The 20,655-nt window shown below is 38.6% G+C and overlaps 1 pseudogene across 1 annotated transcript in view; it reads left to right on the top strand.

Moving 5' to 3' along the window:
• LOC149199519 (uncharacterized) overlaps nucleotides 1-20,655 on the top strand; it is a 150,019-nt pseudogene that overhangs the window by 63,980 nt on the left and 65,384 nt on the right. The window contains exons 8-9 of the transcript XR_016253787.1: nucleotides 6,495-6,618; nucleotides 6,769-6,818. The product of XR_016253787.1 is annotated as an uncharacterized LOC149199519 (transcript). The remainder of the gene's footprint in view (nucleotides 1-6,494; nucleotides 6,619-6,768; nucleotides 6,819-20,655) is intronic.

Raw genomic sequence — 20,655 nt, 5'->3', positions numbered from 1 at the left:
CTTATGTATTGTCTAAATGTCTTTCAAAATTATTTCATCCACTATAAGTGAATTGAAGGGCTTTGAGATTCATCAAACATTATTTTCTTTCAATCATTCCTACAAACCCATGGCAAACATCTTGAACTATTGCAATACATAATGATTGAAAATTACTGCAATGATTCTCTTTAAAACTTTTGTTTTCCATCTTGTTTTTTTCTTTTACATTTTTATTTCAACGACTGATTTAGTGAATCCTCTTGGTATATTTTAGGTATGCATCCATTTCTTGCTCTGGTAGGCTGCAAGTTAACACTTATTAATGCATAATGATAGAAATAAAAATAGCATTTCTCATTCACGGATTTTTTGAAACACTTAGCAAAATATCTTGAAATCCTTTCTAAAACATGTCTCTAATTACTTGAAACAAAACCATAACTCATGAACTTTTACTCAAGTCCTTTGGAATTTCTTTATTGCCATCACCTTTAGCAATATTTGTCTTTCTTTTGTCAAACGCTACAATACCAATGTTAGTACAATAGTCTACACCAATAATAATTCCATAACATCTTGAGATCTAAACATCCATTCAGATAGACCACTCTTAGTCTTCATTTTCAACTATCCAATAAGATTCCAAATGACATAAGCTTAAACAAAAATTAGATTTTTACAATAATTTAAATTTCTACTTTTTATTTTATGCTAAAGCTATACTATAATTTTAGGACAATAAAAATTATACCTGAAGAGATTCAACTCCAATTGCTGAGAATATGATCCATCTTTGATCCCTTGCCCATCTCATTTGAACCATCCGGTTTTCCACCCAACCATATTCAGGGAGAACTTCTCCCCTTGGAACCCCTGAGCTGTAAGAGCTCACAAACAATACCAAAATATAGCAGTAGAGAGATATCCAAGGCAAGCTAAGGAAGATAAGTTTCACTTCCTCACAACACCACTCATGATCAGCGCCACCGGGTAGAGCTACATAGTAATTTAGTTTAGTAATTTCAAAGTCATTTCAAAAGAAATTGGTTACTCTCCAAGTCTCTCACTCTCATAATATTTTTCAAATCTCTCCAACTCTTGGTATCCCAATGCACCTCCCTCTCCTCTTAAGTGAGAATACATGAGACACATATATAGGAGCAACAAATTCTTGTCATAAAGGAGGAGTAATATGCATGCCTTGTATTCGATTTAGAGGAGTGTAACCCATGCCATTAACGAGAGGTATGCATGCTTTAATTAAGGAGAGTGTAACTTATGCATTGAAGAGAGCGTAAAGGGAATCTTTTATGACATTTCTTCAATGAGTGTAAGAGGAATATGCCATTCTTTGATGAGTGCATAAAATAGAGTGTAATGTATTATTAAAAGAGAGAGATTTACATAGAGCCATGAGTCATCAAGGAGAGAGGTGTGAAGTGATTGAGGAGATGAAGGTGACTTGTAATTTCCTTATAATAATAATATCATAGTCTCATAAAAGATAATAATAATAATAATAATATTGAGGATTAAGTCGAGATTGAATTATTAGGATTGATTAATGATAAGTTCCTTCAACTATACTTGATTGCCAATTTATGCAAGGTGATTTACTATTTTTGGAAAGTTGTGCTTGAGATGCTAAACATGACTTTCTATTTTTAGAAAGTCACTCTAGGATTGTTAGAAAAGAGGTTTTATTAAGGAAATTCATGCTTGAGCTTCCCATGATTGGTATTTTCCTTCCGCAGAATAGGGATTCCGCACCCCTATTGCATGCATCTCTGTGCCTTAGTACGTTGAGGACTCCGCGCCCTAATCTACTCTAAAGATCCAAGATTCCACACCTTGATGTTTTTAAATATTCAGGACTCTACGCCCTAAACATTTTATTATAGATACAAGACTCTACATCTTCATCTTTCATGGATTTAGGACTCCGCGCCCTAAACATTTTATTATAGATACAAGGCTCTACATCTTCATCTTTCATGGATTTAGGACTCCGTGCCCTAATTTCCATGGCTTCTCATCTACTCTGCTTTGAAACTCCACGCTTCACCTTAAGGTACTGATTGTGAGCTTATACCCATCTGATGGTTCGTTGGTAAGGCTTTGTTTTAAGACCTGCACACATCACAATCTCATAGATCAAAGGAATCAATGAATTTCATAATTAACCTATTGACATTTTAACAAAGATTTTGCATGACTACCACAACCATCTTGGCTTTAGAGAAATGACTTCCGCAACCATTTAAAATTTGAACATCCTTGTTTGAAAATAATCACGTTCCATATCACATCCTGCTCAATACAAGATTAAACATATAAAATCATAAAAATCATGTATCATGACTTCCATAGTGATTTATAATTTGAGCATCTTTGTTTGCAAATAACTATGTCCCCTTCCACATCTTGCTCATTAGATGATTAAACATATATAATCATATAAATCATGTTTCATCCATAAATCATAATTAACCATATGTTCCACATAACGATGATCATCTATGGATCTATGTGTCTTAATCCTGAATCAACATTTATGTCATACACTTATTGCCAAACTAAGATACCAAAAGAGAAAACATCGATAATATGCTCTTAACCAAAATCAATTTTTATACACACAACCATAGATATTATCCTACGCACACAACAACTAGGTGACCCAAACCAGATCTATAGCATATACGCATGTACATAAGTTTCTCACGCATAATATTATGTCATTATATCAAAATCACTCTCTCTAAGTGTCATCAAAGCTATTTCACCAAGAAGGGACACTACAGTGCCTTAGAGAGGTGCTGGAGAGGGTTTTGTGGAGCAGACTTTCAGAATATCTGCTCTCGAAGAGAGGTATTACTGCCAGATTATTTTCTCTGTTGGGTGAGCTAGTTTGGCACCCAGTGTACTCAAGAAAAGGTGCTTAATAATAAAACCCTCAGAACTGCTTCACCGGTTTTCCAAGTTGGGTTTTTCTGGGGACGATTGTCCAAAAATCACAGTGTCCCTTGTGTGTTTGTCTATTTGTTTCAGTGGTTGATCTGTAGATGGTTGAGATTGTATTGTGTTTATTTCAATATTTATATGGTTAAATAACTTGTTAGTAATTAAACAAATAGGCGAAATAAACCAGAGAATACAGAAAAATTCTAACGGATAATACTTAGAAATTTCAACACCTGCACCTGTGGGTTTTGTTCTAATGACAATCGTGATTCCCAACAACTAGAACCCTTCTTGGCCTTCCCGTTTCTTGCTAGGGCCATGTTCTCTTCATCCTCACGCTTTTGGGTTTTACTACTATTGCCGCCACTGCCCAGACTTAGTGTAAGCTCCTCTTGAGTGAAATCGCTCCACAAATGATCCCAAATTAATAGTGTATCTCATTCTTTGATCACCTGAACAAACACATCCCACTGCTTTGAGAACCCGTTCAAGGCTGTTCGCACGAGTTCATCATTAGTTAATTGATCTTCGACAACTGCCAACTCGTCCTTGACAAGTCAAACTCTTGTGAGGTAGGTAACAACATTTTTTCCCTTATTCATCTAGGTATTTCTCAACTTCTCTCTAAGAGTCAACTTCCTATTTATGGTAGCTTTCTTGAACAACTTCAGAATGGCATCTCGCATCTTCTTCGCTATATCCAAATCTTTGATAAGTGAAACGATATGATCCTTAACCTTGTCAAGGATTATTCTCCTTGCCTTGGCATCCTCCTCCTTGTATGCTATGAGTTGTGTTGGATTTGTCGGTATAGCTACAACACTGGTTGTATATTCTTTGAGACCATTCTCTGCCAACAACAAAGAAATTCTGGCTCTCTAGACATTAAAGTTAGAAGCTCCATCCAATTTGTCTTGATCTCTCAATCCAACTGAAGCCATTTCTAAAAAACCTCGAACAATAGACAAAACCCAAATAAAATTTGAATAAGTTGAACTGGGTTTTATAAACCCTCTGTTTTTCATCTTGTGCCCTACATTGAGCGTCTTCTACCCTCAAATATACACTTCACCGAGCTGCTCTAATACCATGTGAAAATTCTATAACGGTTACAAATTATTCTTCTATCTTCACAAATGATTTGTTTTTTGTAAATTATTTACGACAAATATTGAATAAAAACACAATTGCAATTTCACCAAAAATAAATCACAAGAATTGAGAAAATAACACACACATAAAAAATTGGACACCGATATTCTTGGACCAAATAATCCTTGTGAAAATCCTAGTGTGGGAAAACCAATTATGCAGATGAGGGTTTATATTATTTCTTTAACATATCTATTATCTATAATTTAAATTTACATATACTGTTTACTCTAAAATAATAAACCTCCAGCAAATTAATTTCTTTAGTTCTGCAAGTTGACTCGACCTCTTGGAAGCAAATAGGCCTCTCTGAATCAATTCTGCCTCTCTTTGTGACCTTGAATCGATCCAACTGGTGCATTTCCGACAAATAACTCGACCTCTCTGGAAACTCACATTTTTTTGGGAAAATATCTCGGCCTCCTTTGGAATTTTGAACTTCATTGGCAAACTCGGTTTCTCTTGTGTAAATCGATCACTTTGAGAAATTCACATTTGCTTTGGCAATTCATCCTCGTTGAATCGATTCGCATTGGCTTGAGAAACTCGGCCTCTACAGAGAAATCGATATCCCTCTTTCACTGAGAATTGGAAATCGCTGTGAAGAATCACTCTTCGGCAAAACAATCTCAATCATGGCTGATCCCTACTGTTGGTGTCTCCCACACTGTCACTGTGCTCCTGCTATCACTACAAATTTGTTTGATCGAATTGATCTCTAAAAGCCCCATTTATCTCCTCTTATAATCTCTCATTGATGAATCAACGACCGCGGTCTAACTCCAGGTGATGGCTAAGATCATCTTGACTTCTAAAAGTCACTATTCAAGAAGTCTCTAGAGCAAAATCGATTTGTCTCAATTAATTAATTAACCTATTTCCTTAAGTTGGACTCAGGAAAATAATTAAAATTGGTTAATAAAATCTAATTAAGACATTTCACTTAGATTTTTTTTCCTGGGTACTGGAGATAATTAATCCGCATGTGTTCCTAGCCTCATAGAAACCATCTGTGACTAGAACACCTGTTTGAGCTACAAAAACTAACATGCATATGCTAAGGCTTGGGTTATTTGTGGTATTCCCTAGAACCCAAGCATAAGCCATTTCAAATTTTCCTCTGGGATCAAGGATGATCCCCCCAGCACACCCCTAACTAATTATGCACATTTCACGGGGGAAAGGAAAACATATGCAAGAAAACAAATTGTTAAAGTTTTTGCAGAATATTTACAAGTTACTTTGGCTTCCAAAGATCATTGTTAGTGATAGGAATGCAAAACTTAAAGGGCAAATTTTGGAAATAATTTTGCAAACGAACAAGGATATTCCAATGTGCAAGCCAATGGTCAAATGAAAATTGTAAACAAATGCTTGGAGGCCTACATCCATTCTTTTGTGACAGATAAGTATAACAAGTGGTTTTGATGATTATATCTAGCAGAATGGTGGCATAATTCTACTTACCACATAGCCAAAATGACTCCTTTCCAAGCCTTGTGTGGTTATGAACCTCCAAAATGGAAAGAGTTTGCATTGTCTAACACTAAGGTGCCATCAGTAAAAATTCGACTGGCTAAAGATTAAAAAGTCGTTCTATTACGAAAAAAGAACTTAGCAATCACACCTAATTGAGTGAAACACAAGCAAATCAATGTAGATCAGAAAGGGAATTTGAAGAAGGTGATTAGGTATTTGTACGACTTCATCCCTACAAAGAATTGTACCTTAAGCAGGAAGAGAAGAACAAATTGGCTCCTAAGTTTTATGGGCTGTATCAAATTAATAAGAAGATTAGTGAAGAAGCCTGTGGATTGGAAAGGATTAGGAATTTCTGGACAAAAGCCACATCCATATTGTGTTTCATGTGTTATGTCTCAAGAAGGTGTTGAGACAATGGCAATCAACAAAATCAGAGCTCCCTGTATCTGTTGATGAAGGAAGAATTATTCTTGAACCAGAAGGCACACTCCACTAGAGGAAAAAGGCTTCATGCCTGAACCTTTAAAGAATATCCCAATAAATGGAAGTGTCTTACAAAAGAAAAAGATTCATCATGTGAAACATAATTTTTTTTGACAACAATTCTCTTCGCAACCAAATTGCGGGACCCTAACCAGAACCTTTATATAATGTGTTGTCAGTTTGTGCCATGTAACGCATATCCTAAAAACGTGGGATATTGTATTAATAATAGTGCTTTGGACTCCTGGGGTCATTCGATTACATATTTTTTCGTTGGATGCAAAGATTTATGGATTTGCAATATCTGTTTTTTTTTGAAAATAGTGCATTGAGTTGAAGCTATTCTGTTGTTCATGGCAACTATTATATTATATTAAAGGGTTTATAGCTTGAAATTGAGGAAGCTCATTATCTGATTTTTGTCAGTGTAGATAGACAGTATAATGTCAGCAAGATCAGCTACTGAGCATGAAGCCAGCAGGAGGCTGAAGTCAGAGTTTCTTATTCAGTTTGATGGGGTACTGTCAAATCCAGATGATCGTGTCATTATCATGGGTGAGCTCTCCTGTGTTTTTGTCTTGCTTGTATTATGTGAAAACTAAGTATGTTCTCATTTGGAGAATTACCATTTCAATGTGATCTTTCTATCGAGAAGGTGATTATAAAGTCATGGATTATTCTTATTACATGGCGATTTTAATGCAGGTGCAACCAATAGGCCGCAGGAACTAGATGATGCTGTTCTTCGGAGACTGGTAGGTTTTCTCTCTTCTTCAAGTCATTTAGTATTGGAATTTTCTTACCTCATTCAATTGTTAATATATATTTTAGAAACCTTTCTGAATAATTTACTACTGTGCTATCCATATCCATCTTGTATAAGAGACACAACCTTGTTACTTTTTAGTAGAACAAACCTTCTGGAGTATAATTATGGTTTTGATCGGCCACACTCTAATATGAGATTTAATGTATTTGGGTACATTGTGGTTCATCATCTCTTCTTATCTTAATTTTTTTGCTTTGTACTGCTTGAGCTTGTGTTTCAGAGCTATCCGACCTTCTTAATTTCTTCCTAGGTAATTTATTACTTCATTTCCTCCTTTTTCGATTTACTAATAGGTTATCATTTTCTCAACTAATTTCATTTTGCAGTGTTAGTTTCTTCCACTGTATTTTTAAATTTATTATTTTCTTAACTGCTTTTTTATTTTAAAGCCAATAAATTGGACTAGGCTTTGTTTTGGGAAAGGTTCCTTCAAACCTTCTGGAAGGTATTTTCTTTTGATGCCAGCTCTCTTCACTCGATGTTTGCTGTTGTTGATGCATATGGTTTCTTTCCTAGATTTTTTTATCATTCTTTCTTCTAAACCATGATTCATCTCCTTGTTAACTGCTATCTTTTGGTTACTTTAGTTTGCATTTTATTTTTTCTGTTCCTTTGACCCTCCTGTTGTTGTGAGCTCATTGTGAAGTGCAACCTTTTTTAGTTTCTTGTAGGTCCTCAAGTATGTTTAAAAGCAATAGAAGTTATTTGTCAATTATGAGAGCTTTCGTACATCTCACTATATATCATTTTCCTACATCTTTATCTCTTCTATATGATTTTCCTTTCTCATTTTCAGGTTTGTTTTTTCAAGGGAATTGCTAATCAGTTATCGATGTTCATTATTAGATTGCACATAGGTTGAACAGAGAAGAGAACAAACTCATAAGAAATGAACCACCAATTTGTTGTTCATCAATTCACCATATGTCTTTTGTTGTTGTTGTTGTTTTTTTTACCGAGGAAATAAATGAGCAGATCCATCCAAAGGGTTCACACCCCACCGGCTTATTAGCGGAGCCTAACTCCAAGGGCGTCAAGGAGAATTGACCTCGTGACCTCCCATTAGCGAGGTGCGTTAGTGACGAGAACTCAATCAATTGAGCTAACCCTTGGGGCTTTTATTGCTATTGTTGTTACATTAGCCTTGCATCTAGTACACTTAATTGATGTTAGATTAACATGACATTACCTTGATATGAGAATTTTGAATAGCATGCCTAGCTTACCATGGGCAATTTTCTGCAATATAAATCAGGAAGATAGGGCTGGTCTATGGCATGCATAGTAGCATGTATTGTCCTACATTTTCACGAACTTGCACTATTTGATCTATGCTTTTGTGACTCCATTTGCACAAGGTGTGATTAGACACATGGTCTTGGGGTTTCCCTTCATCTTTCCTTCTCACACCATTCATTCTTTCATTATCCTATTACCACTTATTTTTCTTAGGCCAACTCTTCACTAAATCACCTCATGCCTCTTCTTTGTAGCCTTAGCAATCCCACCTTTTAAGGAAGACCCCTTTGAGTTGGAGAAGAACCAACCAAAAGCGAGAGGAAGAGCTACTGTGGTGATAGTGGGTAGCCTTCCTGAGTTGCGCAACACTAGCTCCTTGATGTTTGAGTCTTTACATCATGTGGGGATGCTAGATCTTGTTGTAACATGGGTAACTAATTATGTAGGTGAATTTTGTCTCATGGAACAATCCCTTCCTCCAAATAGTTGCATCACAATCATATGAACATTTTGAATGGGATGCCTAGCTTTCCATGGACAATTTTATGCAATTCAAATCAGCAAGCTAGGGCTGATCTATCGTATGCATAGTAACCACTATTGCCTTACATCTTTATGCACTTTCCCTCTTTGATCTATGCTTCCATGACTCCATTTGCGCAAGGTGTGATTAGGCACTTGGTGTTGGAGTTTTCCTTCATTTTTCCTTCTCACACCATTCATCCGTCCATTATCCTACTCCATCCTATTTTTCTTAGCCTAACTCTTCACTAAATCACTTCATGTCGCCTCTCTATAGCCTTAGCAATGCCACCTTTTAGGGGAGACCCCCTTGAGTTGGAGAAGAGCCAACCAAAAGTGAGAGGAAGAGCTACAATATGACGATGGGTAGCCTTTTTGAGTTGCATAGCCCTAGCTCCTTGATGCTTGGATCTTTACATCATGTGGTGGTGCTAGATTTTGTTGTAACATGGGTCATTCTAGGTGATTTATGTTGAAGAATATAGGGCAAAGTAATGTAGTGAGATTCTTCGTTACTTGATAACAATTTGTGGAGTCTTTTTACTTTTCTTGTTAGCTTAATTTTCTTCTTCTTCCTATTAATGCATGTGTGTACTTCATCAAACTGCTACCAAAAATAAGGACAAGAACACAAGATATTGGCTCTGTGACAGGGCCAAAACCTCTCTTCTCTTGAGAGGAAAACCCTTTAGTGAATTTCTTTTATTGAACCTTCTATTGATCAATGCCAAATCCTAGACCCCTGGCAAGAGGATCTTCCAAGCACAAGTCAAGTCTTCCCTCCTTTCTGCACCTTATACTTCGACACTTCTTCTGGCACTTCATTTCCCGGCACTTCGTCCTCCTCCTTCCGGCGCTTTGTTCTCCTCCTCCTTGGTGATAGGCTCTCTTATACTAGTTCTAGAAGAGATGTTTCTTATTGATTCTAAGTGCACCTACTCACATAGGAAGATGCTCTTCTTCTCTTCACCAATCGAACTGCTTCTTCATGTACGATTGCAGACCTGAAGTGGCATCACTGCAGCCCTAAATTCTTGCACGTGTGGGAGGATTCGTAGTGAGTTTGGTTCCTTTTTCCTTCGTATGTGGAAGTCCCTTCTTCGCTTGAATGAGAGGCATTCTAGGTCTAAGTTGTAAGCCCAAACAATGAGAAGTATGTTACTGTTATATTGCTGCTGATATGTTCACAGAAAGCCCTCCTTTTCTCACGCGTGTGATTGCCTTATGCCCTAGAAACAATCCCTCAAAATTTGTTGTTCTTCTTCTTTACTTCGTTGTCTTAGTAGACCCTTTTTACCTCGACTTCCTTTGGTTCACTTATCCTTCTTTTCCTTGTGGATTTCAGAGCTAAATGTATGCGTTATGAAGGGGTGGACAACCTCTATATATAAAGTTCTGTCCCTCCATTCAGGTTGACTTGTCAACTGTATGTAGGTCGACTTGTCAACTGTTTGTAGGTGGACTTGAGGACTGCTAGGAGGCAGATTTGTTGAGCAGACTTCAGATAATTTCCATGGTGGTGTAGCATGCTTGAATGAGCTTCTTGATGGTGCCATTGCATAGGAGTAGACTTGACTTTGCTTGGAGGTTTTCCCTTTGACTTTAATATATATTTATACATGGTGTAACATGCCTTCAACATTTCCTTTTGACTATTTGACTCACCTATAGCACTTAAACTAGTGCTAGATCTATTTCAATGAGCAAGAAACTCATTGACATATATTATAAAATAATATTCCTTTTTCTTGAATAAATACAAATATCAAAAGTGTTGGAAATAATACTGAGAGGGGGGGGGGTGAATCAGTATTATCTAGCAATTAAACAAATCTTCTTTATTTGATCTTTGAATTATTCTTGCATATCAATACCATAAAATAATGAGCATGAACAAAGAAAACAGATAGTCACACCAAAGAACACAAGATGTAAGGTGGAAACCCAATGTGGGTGAAAACCACCTGCTGCAATATGTCTCTATCTTTTTCAAATTAGAAACTCCTTTTACAATGATTTTGTACTGGTGCAGTCCTTTACCAGTACGCAGGCTGCAACCTGCAGAGAGCTACAACTCTCTACTTCTTTTCATAAGGCATCAAATGATCATCAAGTACATAACAGTTACTGTCTACTACAGTTATCAGATCAGCAATAACAGAATTAACCCAGAACACCTTATCAACAGAGAAATATAATCAACAGAACAGGGACGCAGTTTTCCCTTCTATGACCTGCAACCTGACGCAGTTAACCTTCTGCTCCCCTGCGTCCACACGCAGATATGCTTCTGCTGTGCTGCGTGCCCACACACTGTACCTTCAACTGTACTGCGTCCTTTTGCTACAGGGACGCACCCAAGAACACTATCGCGCCGCGTCCTGTTACCCCAAAGACGCACCCAGAGACACTATCGCGCCGCGCCTTTTTACCTCAGGGACGCATCTGAACCTGGTCTGTCCTGCCTCCCCACGCAGATCTCCCGTTGCTGAGCTGCGTCCCGGACGCACCTGAGCCACGACTGCCCTGCGTCCCCACGCAGGTCTCTCTCTGCTGCGCTGCGTCCCGGCGCACTTGGCCTTCACTGAACCTGCGTACCTTCAGATATGAATGATTTCAAGACCTTAAGTGTAACCCAAACAGTCAGATCTACAGATCTGATCTTGCGCCAAAAGGATCTTAGTCCTTCAGTAGATTCGCCTTCTTTAGATTTAGACTAGATCTCACCCAATAAGATATTCAACCAAAGACATGCTCAAACCAAATGATCTCCTTTGCTTTATATAGGCAAGCTCCTCCTCAAATCAAGGAACAATACCACGAGCCGACACCTTAAAACACAATACCGTCGGCTAGATACCAGGAGTAAATCACAAGAAACCCCCACGTGTGCTTTTCTCTGCCTTAAAAAATGTGCACTGGGTGGACGCACCTTCTGAACGGCTGGACTGCGTCCCTGGACGCGGTCTATGCATGGATTACCTGTGGGTACGCACTTTCTGAAAGGTGTACCTGCGTCCTTCTTAAATTTTTCAATAAATTAAGAGCTGATCATCAATCTTTGCTGCTGACATGAAGAACAGTGATCTACCACCTGAATGGGTTGCCATCAAGGACAACACCTGAACCATAATGCCAACAATCTCCCCCTTTGGACTTGATGGCAATCTCATAATCTTCAGCTTCATTCTCCCCCTTTGACATCAAGGGCAAAGGGTATGCTCCCCCTAAGATCATGCTCCTCTTGAATATGAACCAGATCTGCAGCGACGAACCATAATCCACCATGAAAGAGATAGAGACATATTGCAGCAATTTCCAAGGTCTCCTTCTGACCATCCTCCATAATGCCAACAATGCATTATGTGCTCCCCCTGAGCCAGTATCACCAATAAGAAGAGGTTCAACAATAAGATGATGCATCAACAACCCCCAGCTTTTGCCTGAGGTATTCAAAAGTGTCCCTGGGCAATGGTTTGGTGAAAATATCAGCAACTTGTTCCTTAGAAGGAACATACTCCAATTTGACCTTCTGTTCAAGTACTTGTTCCCGGAGAAAATGGTACTTGATTGGTATGTGCTTGGTTTTTGAATGCATAACAGGATTCTTTGAGATGCTGATTGCACTTGTGTTGTCACATAAGATAGGGATTGGTGGTGTACAAGTGATTTGAAAATCCTGTAATGTCTGCATCATCCAAAGGAGTTGGGTGCAACAAGATGCAGCAGCAACATATTCCGCGTCAGCTGTAGACAAGGCAATTGAACTCTGTTTCTTGCTGAACCAAGATACCAGTCTGGAAACCATAAAGAACGCACCACCACTTGTGCTTTTCCTGTCATCCACGCTTCCGGCCCAATCTGCATCTGTATAAGCATGAAGTGTAAGATCTGTATCTCTAGGATACCATAAGCCATAATTTTGAGTCCCTTGAAGATATTTGAAAATTCTCTTCACTGCCTGAAGATGAGTCTCTTTCGGATTTGCTTGAAATCTTCCAACTATTCCAACTGCATGCATGATATCTGGTCGGGTACCTGTCAAATAAAGTAAACTTCCAATCATAGATCTGTAGGTTGGTTGATGTACTGCTTCAGATTCATCATTTGCACTGAGGCTACATCCCGTGACCATGGGTGTACATACTGGTTTTGCATCTTCCATGCCATATTTCTTCAAAATCTGTTTGAGATACTTGGTTTGAGATAAAAAGATTCCTTCTTCCTTTTGTTGGATTTGCAAACCAAGGAAATATGTCAGTTCTCCTAGTAAGGACATTTCAAATTCTTTCTGCATGACCGAGGCAAAGCTTTGACTCATAGCTTCTTCATTGTTGCCAAAAATAATGTCATCTACATACACAACAAGAATTAGCAATTTTTCATTTTCAACTTTTATATAAAGATTGCTATCTGCTGAACCTTTTGAGAACCCTTGTTGATGAAGATATTTGTCCAAGCGGTAGTACCAAGCCCTTGGAGCTTGTTTGAGACCATAGAGGGCCTTTTTCAATCTGCATACGAGGCTTGGATCATTTCCAAGAATAAACCCATCTGGCTGTTCAATGTACACTTCTTCTTCCAAGTCTCCATTCAGAAAGGCTGATTTCACGTCCATTTGAAATACTTTGAAGTTTTGAAAACTTGAGAGAGCAAGGAACATTCGGATGGCCTCAAGTCTTGCAACAAGAGCAAAAGTTTCTTCAAAGTCTATTCCTTCTTGCTGTGCGTACCCTTTACAAACAAGTCTGGCTTTGTTTCTAATTACTTCTCCATTTTCATTCAATTTGTTTTTGAAGACCCATTTTGTCCCGATAACATTCTTATCTTTTGGTCTAGGAACCAGCTCCCAAGTGTTGTTCTTTTCGATCTGCTCAAGTTCTTCATCCATTGCTTTCACCCAATATTCATCTTTGCATGCTTCCTTCACATTTTGTGGTTCAGTCGAGGAGAGTAATGCCAAATAGCTTGAGGCTTCTGCAACTGTTCTTCTAGTTTGTACACCTGCTTCTTTCTGTCCCATAATCTGAGATTCTGGATGGTTTTTCTGAACATATCTGGATGGAGTCTTTTCTTCTATTCTTGTTTGCTCCTCTGGTTCTTCTTGAGGTTCTTCTTCTTCATCATTCTGTCTTTGAGGGTAGCCTTCATCTTCTTCGATATCTTCCCGATGTACTTGCCTAGGAATGTATCCCTTCTCATCAACCACCACATCAATGCTGTCAACAATTCTGCCAAGTCTTTTATTGTAGCACTTGTATGCTTTGCTATGTGGAGAGTAACCAAGAAGAATGCCTTCATCTGCTCTAGGTTCAAGTTTGCCAAGCTGCTCATCAGTATTCTTGATATAGCATTTGCTCCCAAAGATTTTGAAGTGCTTTACCGAAGGAGTTTTACCACTCCAGAGCTCATGAGGAGTTTGAGTGCTGTTTACCCGGACATTTGTTTTGTTGAGAATAATAACCGCAGCATGTGCAACTTCACCCCAGAAAGTTGCGGGAGTTCCTGATTCATCAAGCATAGCACGAGCCATTTGTTGGATTGTTCTGTTCATTCTTTCCACAACTCCATTTTGCTGGGGAGTTCTTGCTGTAGAGAATTCTCTTCTTATCCCATGTTCTTCACAGAAATCGAAAAATTCATTTGAAGTAAATTCCCCACCTCTGTCGGATCTGAGGCACTTAATTTTGTGACCTGATTCATTTTCAACCAAAGCTTTGAAGGATTTGAATTTTTCGAATGCTTCATCTTTGTGCTTCATAAGTCCCAACCAAACAAACCTGGAGAAATCATCAATGAATAATATCAAGTATTCTTCTCCTCGAGGTGTCCTTTTTCTGAAAGGGCCGCATGTATCTGTATGTACTAGCTCAAGAGGCATGCTAGCTGATCCCTCTTTCTCTGGAAAGTTAGTTCTGGTTTGTTTTCCAAACTGACATGATTTGCATATGGTGTTGTCAGGAATTTTGATATCTGGAAGATCGCGAACTGCCTGATATTTGCATGCTTTCCTTATTTGTGAGAAGCTTAGATGTCCCAACCTTCGATGCCATAACCAGTGCTCTTCATCCTTGCTTAGATAGCATTGTTGTTGTCCTTCTTCAAATATGTACAGATTATTTGGAGTTCTTTTGCCTTTGAGCACTGTTTTACCTGTATCAAGATCACGAACAAGACATCCATTTGATCTGAATATAACTTCGGTTCTTTGATCACACATTTCGCTGACACTTAGTAGATTATGCTTCAATCCATCAACATACAAAACATTTCCAGCCTTGACATTTTCTTTTAAAGGAGCAATACCTTTTCCTTTTATAGTTGCAGGAGTATCATTTCCAAAAGAGACTTTCTTTCCCTTTTCTAACGTAGAATAAGACTCAAGTTTTTCTTTTTCACCTGTCATATGCTTTGAACATCCACTGTCAATGTACCATAGATTTTCCTGTCCCTCTGCATAGAATGCTATCCCACATCTTTCTGTTTGAGGTTCCTTTATTCTCCATGTTTTGGTGCTTGAGGCTTGTTCCTTTTTCTGCTCTTGTTCCTTTCTCTCCTGAAACCTGCTCCTGCATTCAGAGTCTTCATGACCAAAATTATTGCAAATGGAACATTCAACTTCATTTTCAAGAGCCGAAAAGTTGTTATAGGTCCTTTTTGCAATCCCTGTCATGCTTCTTTGTTTTTGAGCTTCCCTAGTCATGATTGTTTTATATGCAACACATTGAGCTGCTTTGTGACCAAAATTATGGCAAGAAAAGCATTGTCCATTGAAGAAGCTTCTGCGGTTATTGAATCTACCTGCCAACTGATTGTAATTTCTATTTTCATCTATTCTTGAACCAAACTGTGAAGATTTTACCTGTGGCTGGTTGTAGCTTTTGTTCACCCTTGAGCTGGATTGCCCTTGATAGTTTCTGTTTGTATTTCGTCCCTGCTTCACCTGATTATCTTCATTGTTCTTCTGCTCATTTCTTCTTGCCACATCAAGATAACTTTTTGAGGTGGATGCTTGAGAGGTTTCTCCATTATAACCCAAACCTGTCTTGTTTAGAGGAGACCGCTGCACATTGATAATCTCATCCAAAGTTTCAGATCCTTTGACAAACTTAAGATTAATAGCTTTTGTTTTCTCAATTTCTTTTCTGAGACCAACAATTTCACCTTCTAGTTTTTCAAGATGTTTTTCCTTTTCATCAATTTGAAATTGTAGAGTATCAATGATCACATTCTTTTCTTCTATACATCTCTTGAGTCTAGTAATTTCATCATAGAGGTTATTCACATCTACAACATCCTCATAATCATCATCTTCAAATGCCATTAACAACTTATATTTATTACCTTGTTCATCTTCATCACTGTTTGATAAACCATCACTGTCTTCATGGGTGTAGTAGCTTTTCTTATTTGTACTTTGTTTCTTGTTCCATCTAGCAGGTTCTTTACCTTTATCCTTATAGGGACATTTTGCAGCATAATGACCTACTCTTCCACAAGCAAAGCATTTGAAAGGTAGCTTACCTCTGAACCTTCCAGAACCCCTTTGAAGATTTCTGACAAAATTTGATTCTTCTTCCTCTTCTTCTGGAACATGGCTTGCTTCATAGTAATCTTCTTTGCCTGATGCCTTGAAAGCAGCTTCCCTTCTGTCTGATGGACCTCCCTTTCTCATTTCATAAGCAGTTAGAATTCCATGTAGCTGAGACATAGTGAGAATTCAGAGATTTTCCTTTTCTTCTATTGCAGATACTTTAGATTCAAACTTGGGGGATAATGATCTTAGAATCTTTTCAACTACTATAGCCTCTTTTATTTCTTCACCCAAATTGTTCATACAATTAACAATCTCATCTACCCGAAGAAAATAATTAGCCACACTTTCATCATTATACATCTTGAGAGTCTCATACTGAATCCTGAGGGTTTGAAGTTTAGCTCGCTTTACCTGTTCATCTCCTTCATAGCTTGAGACCATTTTGTCCCATATCTCTTTTGCTGATTTGAAGTGCATTACCTTCATGAATTCTGTTTGGGATATACTTCCTAATAGAGTACTGACTGCTTTTGCATTTGTTTCATATTTCTTCTTCTCAGCTGGATCTGTAGGAGTAGCTGAAGGAAAAGCGTAGCCTGTTTCTACAATGTCCCAAACTTCTGTACCAAGAGATTGAAGATATGCAGTAACTCTTACCTTCCAATAGTTGAAGTTTGTCCCATCAAAAACTGGTGGCTTGATTGATGCTTCTCTCTCGTAGTTGCTCATGATGAACGATCTACCTTCAAGCGATCAAGCTTCTCTGAAGGACCTGCTCTGATACCAATTGTTGGAAATAATACTGAGAGGGGGGGTGAATCAGTATTATCTAGCAATTAAACAAATCTTCTTTATTTGATCTTTGAATTATTCTTGCATATCAGTACCATAAAATAATGAGCATGAACAAAGAAAACAGATAGTCACACCAAAGAACACAAGATGTAAGGTGGAAACCCAATGTGGGTGAAAACCACCTGCTGCAATATGTCTCTATCTTTTTCAAATTAGAAACTCCTTTTACAATGATTTTGTACTGGTGCAGTCCTTTACCAGTACGCAGGCTGCAACCTGCAGAGAGCTACAACTCTCTACTTCTTTTCATAAAGCATCAAATGATCATCAAGTACATAACAGTTACTGTCTACTACAGTTATCAGATCAGCAATAACAGAATTAACCCAGAACACCTTATCAACAGAGAAATATAATCAACAGAACAGGGACGCAGTTTTCCCTTCTGTGACCTGCGACCAGACGCAGTTAACCTTCTGCTCCCCTGCGTCCACACGCAGATATGCTTCTGCTGTGCTGCGTGCCCACGCACTGTACCTTCAACTGTACTGCGTCCTTTTGCTACAGGGACGCACCCAAGAACACTATCGCGCCGCGTCCTGTTACCCCAAAGACGCACCCAGAGACACTATCGCGCCGCGCCTTTTTACCTCAGGGACGCACCTGAACCTGGTCTGTCCTGCGTCCCCACGCAGATCTCCCGTTGCTGAGCTGCGTCCCGGACGCACCTGAGCCACGACTGCCCTGCGTCCCCACGCAGGTCTCTCTCTGCTGCGCTGCGTCCCGGCGCACTTGGCCTTCACTGAACCTGCGTACCTTCAGATATGAATGATTTCAAGACCTTAAGTGTAACCCAAACAGTCAGATCTACAGATCTGATCTTGCGCCAAAAAGATCTTAGTCCTTCAGTAGATTCGCCTTCTTTAGATTTAGACTAGATCTCACCCAATAAGATATTCAACCAAAGACATGCTCAAACCAAATGATCTCCTTTGCTTTATATAGGCAAGCTCCTCCTCAAATCAAGGAACAATACCACGAGCCGACACCTTAAAAACACAATACCGTCGGCTAGATACCAGGAGTAAATCACAAGAAACCCCCACGTGTGCTTTTCTCTGCCTTAAAAAATGTGCACTGGGTGGACGCACCTTCTGAACGGCTGGACTGCGTCCCTGGACGCGGTCTATGCATGGATTACCTGTGGGTACGCACTTTCTGAAAGGTGTACCTGCGTCCTTCTTAAATTTTTCAATAAATTAAGAGCTGATCATCAATCTTTGCTGCTGACATGAAGAACAATGATCTACCACCTGAATGGGTTGCCATCAAGGACAACACCTGAACCATAATGCCAACAAAAAGTACATTTATGAAGCCCGAATCTAGTTACATTTCCTTCAGCACTCCCTCTTAACTAGGGAGGTATTCATACAACATTACAAGGTGTTTGGCTATTATCAATCTTGAAGAATTCACATAAGAGAAACCAGACTAGCAATCCATCTGTTATAGCATCATATCCATCAACATTGTCATTGTGCAAGGCCTTGACTAAGAGCTCCATTTCTTTATGAGACCATGAGCTACAATGCTGGTGAGACCAATGATTTATAAACACTTTCATCATTGTCTCTCAAGGTACATACCCACCCGGGTGTTCACTGAGTATGACCTTCTAGGACTATTCTTATCTTGGGTTCCCAACCCTCAAAGAATATCGGTCCTCTTGCCTACTCTTGTCTTGGATTCCCTACACATCCTCAAAGAGTATCAGATGCCAGATGATTACCTAATCCTCCCATTCTTTCATCCCAAGTGAAAACACGAATGTTGTGTCTATCTTGCGTCTACATTTCCATTCATGGCCTTCATCTAGAATTACGACCGTTATTCTTGGTCTAGTGCATAACCCATGAAATGGAAAACACAATAGTCACTCCTTTGTAATCAAGGGTGATCCAAAACTCCCTCTTGATCAGGGACCTGTTAGAGCGCCCTCTTAACTAGGGACTCTTTCATTCATCAACAACTTCTTCTTTGTGTGTCCTTCAATTGCTTGATCTTCTTCCTTTCTTTGATGTCATGAAGTCTTTGTTCGAACTTCTTCTAGGTAGGGCACCATCCATTGATCACTTTCCTCCCTAGTTTGTCATGTCATGCTTCCTTAGTGGAAAGTGGCTTTCTTGTCATTCATTAGGTTTTCTTGTCATGTTGGCTACTCTTTTGTCATTTTGTCCATGCTTCGGAATATTTATGGATGCTTCGTTTTACTTGCTTGTTTACATGCTTTAACCTAGTAGCCATTATGACTTCATCTTGATATTGCTTCAACATTGCTTTTTCTTTCGTTGGATGGCTTCTTCATCACGACATCTCTCTAGAGCAGAATCAATTATCTGCACCTTTTATATCTCCTTTCTTCCTTTATCAGAGTTGTCTTGCCTTCTTTCAGGAGATATCTTCAAAGTATCTTGTCAGACAGTGATTCTCAGTGATCATAGTGTTCTTCCACATGCTTGATCTCTTTCTTCATTTGCTTCTTATCAGATATATAGGTCAACCATCTAATGCTTCCTGTGAGAGCATTCTTTCATTGCTTGCTTCCTGGACTTGTCAGCGTTTCTTCTTGCTTCTCAGTCAACAATCTTATGCTCCTTGTGTGAGCATATTCTCTTGTTGACCTTCAATGCATTGTAGTACATGCCTTCGAGCATGTTCTTGGTGAAAGAGATTCTTTCATACTTGATCATGTAATAGAACTATTACCATGACTCAATAATATACAAATGATAACATGACTAAACCAGTGATGCATACATACCTCATCTTGATTCTTTTTTGATCATCCTTTGGTGTGACCCTTCTTGCTTCATCTTAGCTTGCCTGCATATCATTCCCTTTTGTGAATCCCATGAATGGGATTCCCAATGAGACATCTGACATCTGCTTTGGTTCATGAACCTTCTTTTGAAGATTCCATCATAGGATCTTAAAGATCCTTACCTTTCAAATGTTTCTTTTCTTTTTGATGATGGAGGTCTTCTAAGATTTTAATCATGATCAAATTTTTCTTTCATCATGGATGAGGTTCTATACTAGGTATGCTTCTTCTACATGAATATTTTGAGCTATAACTATCATGCTCCTATATTCTAGAAGATATTTCTACCCATGCATTTTTATTCTATTCCTACATGCTCCTATACTACTCAAAACTTTGAAAGAAGTCTAGAAGTAAAGAGTTTGACCTAGTCATAATAGAGATCCAGAGGATCTTCCTTCTTTTGTTTCTTTCCTTCTTCTTTCATCTCTTGAGTTATGTGAGCTTTTTCCCTCTTTCTTTTGTTGTTGTTGTCCTTCTTAAGCTTAGGACATTTCCTTTTGTAGTGTCCATATTCTTGGCATCGTAAACATTGGATTTTGGACATGTCTTTGTTGTTTGTTCTTTGTGGACCAAACTTGCCAAATTTACCCTTTCTTTTGGCCATGGTAGCAAAGGCTTGCTCCTTTGATCCCACATCTTCTTTTGCCTTAAGTCTAGTTTCCTCTGTCCTGCATAGAGACCAGATTTCACTGAGAGTGGTTGCTTCCTTCTTGGCATGTATGCTTGATATGAAGTTTCCCCACTCCTCAGGAAGAGCATTGAGTACTGCTGTTGTCATCTCTC

This window comes from Pinus tabuliformis, chromosome 2_1 (assembly GCF_031772625.1).
Source record: "Pinus tabuliformis cultivar Carrire ecotype Pingquan chromosome 2_1, CPIR1, whole genome shotgun sequence".
Lineage (NCBI taxonomy): Eukaryota > Viridiplantae > Streptophyta > Pinopsida > Pinales > Pinaceae > Pinus > Pinus tabuliformis.
The sequence above is the reverse complement of the archived record's forward strand: the minus strand, read 5'-3'. Positions and strand labels throughout refer to the sequence as shown.